This window comes from Gopherus flavomarginatus, chromosome 20 (genome assembly GCF_025201925.1).
Source record: "Gopherus flavomarginatus isolate rGopFla2 chromosome 20, rGopFla2.mat.asm, whole genome shotgun sequence".
Classification (NCBI taxonomy): domain Eukaryota; kingdom Metazoa; phylum Chordata; order Testudines; family Testudinidae; genus Gopherus; species Gopherus flavomarginatus.
Window position 1 is genome coordinate 11,500,443 of NC_066636.1, and position 6,550 is coordinate 11,506,992.

The following is a 6,550-nucleotide window of genomic DNA, read 5'->3' on the forward strand; positions in this document are numbered from 1 at the left end:
ATCCACACATACTGGTTAGATGAACAATAAACCAAGCTTGTTAACTACCAAAAACTAAAACTAGGCCCAGTCCATGAAAGGGGCACTCCCAGGAGAGACTGTACAAAGGCTGGAACATGAAACACCTTTGTAAACCTGAGACAGCTGCCTTGGGGACAATGACAGGGAGAATCCCCCAAAGTGACTCCTTTGTTTCTGCTCTTCTCTGGCCTCCGATTGTTCCTTCCAACGTGGAGTACTTTGCACTTGTCTCTACTGAATTTGATCCTATTTACTTCAGATCATTTCTCCCGTTTGTCCAGATCATTTTGAATTTTAATCCAATCCTCCAAAGCACTTACAACCCCTCCCAGCTTGGTGTTGTCCGCAAACTTGATACGTGTAAGAGAGAGACTGTTACTGGGAGGGTTTCCCCATGTGTCAGAGGGTTACACCCTGGTGGGAGGGGGCTAGGCCTGTACTGGAATAAGGTCACTCTGTGCTTCACAGTGTGCTAGATCCTAGAATGTGCATTAGCAGGGGAAAAGCTGGGGGGAATCGGCTTGTGGAATGGACAAAAGCCTAGTCTGAATTCTCACACCTTGCCCTTTTCACCCCGGCAGGCCAGAGAATAACATCCATGTTTCGCTGCAGATCATCTCGTCCTCCCAGGGGCAAGGAAATGGCTGCAATGGAGCTGGCTCAGGTAAGAGATTATCAGGGTGGCGGGCTCTGCTTGGAGGTTGAGGAGCAGTAAATGCATAAGAGGGTGGGAATTGCTAGAAGTGGTGGGAAGCAGGAAATATCTCGGGTGGAGAAAGGGAGGGGACAGCATGTGACAAACCTGCTGAGACTTGTGTAGTGTAGGGCGTGATGGGTTGTCACCCCCAGGAGGCAGTTTGTGGAGCTTCTGGGAACTGCTGTGTCCTCTAACCCTCACGCTGGGCTGGCCCTTCTCACACTGCTTTGCTGGAGATTTCGCCAGCCTCTCCAGGGCCTGTTATCACCCAACACAACAGCAGGTGGCGTCATGCAGCCAACTAAGCTACCTGAGTGCGTTACCTAAGCCACTCAAGGACAGATAGAAGACAAGAGCCAATTTCCCACTCCCCAACCTTGCACACTTGCTGTAGTATAAATCCAGAATGATACCATCTTATAGTGCACAGGGATCTCTATAATACAAGCTCATTAATGTAGTTCCCCTTCCCCTCGATATGGGACAGATGTGCACAACAAGCTGAGATTTTCCCCAGACACTTCACTCAAAATACGCTGGTTAAGATAAAGCATCAAACAAGTTTATTAACTGCAGAAAGATAGATTAAGTGATTATAAGTGATAACAAACAGATCAAAGCAGATTATTTAGCAAATAACCAAAACTCAGACTAAGCCTAACATACTAGATGGATAGAATTTGAATTAGCAATTTCTCACCCTGACTGATGGTACAAGCAGTCCCCCAAGTTTCCATACACAAGCTAGAAATCTCTTGATCCTGGGAGCAGCACTTCCCCCACATCCGTTTTTGTTTCTCAGGTGTTTCCAGAAGTTCTCTTGTGTGGAGAATGAGGCCAAGAGATGATGTCACACCCCACCTTATGTAGCTTTTCCATATGGTGGGAACCTTTTGTTCCAAACTCAGTTCCTAGTCCAGTTTGTGGAAAAATACAGGTACTAAAATGGAGTTTAGTGTCATGTGGTCTGGTCACAGGCCCTGCTGAGTCATAGTAGCCATGACTCATAGGCTGGCTGAAACATTCACAGGAAGGCTAAGCTCTTCCACAGTCCATTGTCTTTGTTGAGCCATCAGCACTGTCTGGCTTCTTCATTGTTGTACCTGAAAGGCTCATTGTGGGTGTTACCCAGAGTAAGCACATTTGAAATACAGATACAGAGTCAATATCCATAACTTCAGATACGAACATGATATGTGCACACAAATAGGATAATCCTATTCAGCAAATCAGAACTTTTCCAGTGACACCACACATGATGCATCTTCTACAAAATAGATCATAATTATTTCCTAATAATATTATAATCATACCACTATGATGAATATGGGGGTGTAGTGTCAGATAGGTCGTAATTTCAAGGCACAGGAGTTGGGAATGGAACTTCCCCTCTTTGTGGAACAGGAAATAACCATACAGCCAGGGCTGGGACAACTTCCCAGACTCTCAGCGATGGAGCCTGAATCTACTGACATTTCATTAATTACCACCAACCAATCTTTGTGGCAACTGTAAACTTTATCAGTGATGATTTTGTACTCTCTTCTAAGTCATGGATAAGAATGTTAAATAGCACAGGGCCAAGAACCAATCCCTGCAGGAACCTGCTAGAAAGAAATCCACTCGATCATGGTTCCCCATTTACTATCAGAGTTTTTAATCTATTTAATGTATGCCGTGTTTATTTTGTATCATTCTAGTTTTTTTTAGTAAAAATATTGTGCTAATCAAGTCATGTCCCTTACGGAAGTTTAGGTATATTACATCAATACTATTAGCTGCAACCAAACTTTTGATCTCATCCAATAAGGATATCCCGTTAGTTTGATAGGCTCTATTTTCTCTAAACCTTTGTTAATGGGCACTACAATTCTGACCTTCTAACTTCTATTCTTTATGATTGACTTCCCCTTTCTTCCATATATTTTATTTGGAGAGTGCTTGGATTCCTACCAGGGAGCCACTATCAGGGTCCAGAGACAGCCCCATCTCCTATATTAAGCTCTGGCTAGTAGCTATGTGATAAATGTGAAGACCCTGCTTCTGTCTGTCAGATGGGAGACACAAAGGTTCTCTCTTTCTACCCTCTGATGCCTCCTGGCTGCTGTAAGCAAGGTGGGGTGGGACTCTGTTAACATGTGCCTCCCGGAGCTTCCATTTCCCTGGTGCTGCTGTTCCGTGAATAGTGGGGTTGTGAGTGGGTCAGCAGGTACTGAGTATTGGACTCCTGCTCTTTCAGGGGCCGGTGACCTTCGAGGAGGTGGCTGTGTATTTCTCCAGGGAAGAGGGGACTCTGCTGGACCCCACTCAGAGAGCCCTCTACAGAGATGTCATGCAGGGGAACTATGAGACGATGGTCTTGCTGGGTAAGGATTCCTGTCCCTTCTGTTCTTGGAAGGGGAAATGAAGAGTGAAGGTTTATGCCACCCCCACAATGCCATCTGTACCCTGTCTTGTTTCAGCATCACCCCAATAGGCCAGTAACATACATACTACCAGAGACCCTCTTCTGCTGCAGAACACTTTGGGAACAGAGCACAGGAGCAGCATCACACAATGTCAAATATCTCCTCTTTACTCAAGTAAAACTGGGGTTAGGTCCAGCATAATGAACAGAAGCTTCCTACCCCCAGCCTTCTCTCAAACCCTGAGCCTTCTCTACCCAAACCAGAATGTGCTTGGGGTGTAACAAGCAGGCGGCTGGAGTCAGAGCTGCCAGTCCAGGGTTACTTATCATACAGACACTCAGTGCGTCCTTGAACGCTGGCTGGGAGTATCCAGACAGGGGAGCTCCAGCAGCAGAACACTGAATCTCACCCAGGATTACAGATGACACAACTCCTCGCTGATCTGGATTGCACCCCAGCATGTGAAAATGGCCTAGGTTGGTAGTGACATTTCTTGAGACATGGAGAGTCTTGCTCCCATATCACCAGGTGTAATAAAAATAACAGGAAAGGCCAAATATGGAAAACTGATTGTTCAGCTTGCTTTTGACCTGCATCATATTTTGCAATATATTCCAAATAAGGAAATTAACGTGCAACGTATGTGTCATTGTTTGTGGTTTTAAGCTGTAGACGGCTTGTGTGATTTTTAGCTCAGGAACAGTATTCCAATAGCTGTCGCCCCCTGCGTGCTTGTAACCAAGAAAAGAGCCTCAGGCTGAGCTGATTCAAATATTAATCCTGTGGTCGTTTTCCACAACAGCCTCAATAGGTCCCTGTGATGGAATGTAAGGCTACATCTAGACTACCCACCGTATCGGCGGGTTAAAATCGATTGCTCGGGGATCGATATATGGCGTCTCATCTAGATGCCATATATCGATCCCCGAGCGCGCTTATATCGATTCCGGAACAACACCAACCCCAACGGAGTTGCTGATTTGACAGAGGGAGCCGCGGACATCGATCCAGCGCGGTGAGGATGGGTGAGTAATCCGATCTTAGATATTCGACTTCAGTTACATTATTCACGTAGCTGAATTTGCGTATCTAAGATCGATTTCCCCCCGTAGTGTAGACCAGCCCTTAATGTCTTCACACCTTCCCCCTGCAGGAGAATGGCTGTTTGACCAGCTGTTTGCCTTGCTGTCTCTGAGGAACTGGTCTGTGGGTGTTCCCCAGAACTGTAACTTTTTCAGTAATATCATACTGTAAAATCTCACAATTTTACATACAGTGTTACTACACATTTTAACAGGAGGATAATATTCAGTAGGTTATGCGTTTTCTAATGATACCTCACAAGCCATTTTCCACTAGCAGGGTCTTCTCTGTTCACAGAATTTCTGATAGTTTGGTGTCTGCTGGCACTGGATATCACTATTTTGGCATCTCTCTCTCTGTCTCAGTGAGCACCCGCTGTGGTTGTTGAAAGTCTGTGATGCGATCTATGCGATGCAACTGAACAGTGGGACCCCTGAGCCCTTTGTCCCACCACCTGGGCTCCCTCTCACACATGTGATGCTGAGACAAGCTGTGAATCTCTGGCAGATATTGCACTTACACAGACATCCGTAGGTAGGGACACAGCCAACTGAATTACATGAATGCTTCTGCAGCCACTCATAACACTAATGATAGAAAGTCGCCCCCACCACAGCTCTGCAGCCTTGCACCCCTGGATCATACCACCTTGCCTTAATCAGAAGCCTGATCAGTGTGAGTTTATTACACAGGGTCACCCCTGTGAATAGTACATGAACCAGCCTTGTAATGGAGCTGAGATTTCCCAAGAACTTCAAGCAAAATACACCAGTTTAAGTAGAGCATAAAACAGATTTATTAACTACAGAAAGATGGAGTTTTAAGGATTATAAGTGGTAGGAATAAAAGATCAAAGTAAATTACCATGGAAATTAAAGATAAATTCACAATCTAAACTTTACACCTTATTACACTAGGGCGTAGTTCAGTTATGCACACAGGAAGGCTTAATGCTCGAGCTGCTGCACATGCTGGGCAGGCTTAAGGTCGGGCTCCCCATGGCAGGAGAGAAGAAGACTCGGCCCCTGGAGGGGCAGGCTGGGGCTTCCTGGATCCCATTTGCTCACAGCCAGCGCCCTGCCCCCACTCCCAAGTCATCCATGGCGCCCCCAGGTCGGCCAGAATGGAGCAGCAGTTTTCACTGCACTACGTCCACTTATGGCTTACAGGCAACTCCCAGACTCACCGCAGTCCACCATCTCGGCCAGAAAGGAGCCCACTCAGCCTCACCATTGCTGCTTTTCCTTCCCCCCAGAACCCCGCTTCTCCTGGGCTGCAAGTAGCCATCCCTGGGATGCCAACAGGCAGCCACAGGGGTCTGTCTCTCAGCAGCCAACCGCACCTCCATGGGTTCAGCCCTCAGAAGGGCAGGTGGGGGTTTCCTGGATCCCAGTTGCTCACAGCCAGCCCAGCCTCCACCTCTAAAACCATCAGTCATGCCCCCAGGTTGGCCATAAAGGAGCCGCCATTCTCCACTTGGACTCAGCTTTGCTTGTTTTCCTTTCACCCAGAACCTCCCTTCTTCTCCTGGGCTGCAAGTAGCCACTCCTGGGAAGCCAAGAGGCAGGCACAGGATTCTACCTCCCAGCAGCCAACCACACCTCCCCAGGCTTTGCAGAATGAAGGGTGGTGCTCTACTAACCCCACTTAGCCGCACAGCTTCTTCCCTGCCTTCCTCAGCTCAACTTTCCTCTATTGCCGCATTCCTGCCTCACTTCCTCCTTTGGCCAGTCATGCAAAGAAGCCCAGCAGGAAGTGAGAGCCTCTATAGGCCAACCTCCAAGAGCAGAGGTGGCCAAGCCACAAGCCTCCAAATGGTGACTGGCCTAACTACTCTAGGTTCTCCAGCCTGACACCAAGGTGCTTTCTCCACTGCTGTCAGCATCCTCTGTCATGCAGGGGTTGGAGTTATCCCAGGGACAGGCCAATAGGAGGAGTGCCCTTTCTGAATAACAAGGGGAATCTGGGAAAAGGAAGCCAGCATATTTCTGCCTGGTTTTGAACCAGGGACCTTTTGCGTCTTAGGCAAATGTGATAACCACTACACTACAGAAACTCCACCGACTGGGTTGTTGCTCACTCTGGCACAGACCGATGGACAAATCTAGAGAATGTGGTGGTAGCCCCTCGATAGGTCAGCTGGCAGGGCAGAGGACTGGAGCCAGCACTCAGGAAGTCGTCCTTACCTCGCCCATGTGACTCCAGCTTGAGGGAGAGCTTTTTCTTCTCCTTGCTGACAAAGAGCAAGAGAAGAATGAAAGGTCAGGTGGGCCAACTCGGTGCAGAAGCCCATGCTGTCTTTTCCTGCTGCATAGCCTGAAATGAGGGACTCGTGGCAGTT

General features: G+C 47.6%; 1 non-coding gene across 1 annotated transcript; it reads right to left on the minus strand.

Moving 5' to 3' along the window:
* Nucleotides 1-6,192: 6,192 nt before the first annotated feature.
* TRNAL-AAG (transfer RNA leucine (anticodon AAG)) lies at nucleotides 6,193-6,265 on the minus strand. The gene has a single exon. It is a non-coding gene; the product is annotated as a tRNA-Leu (tRNA).
* Nucleotides 6,266-6,550: the final 285 nt, after the last annotated feature.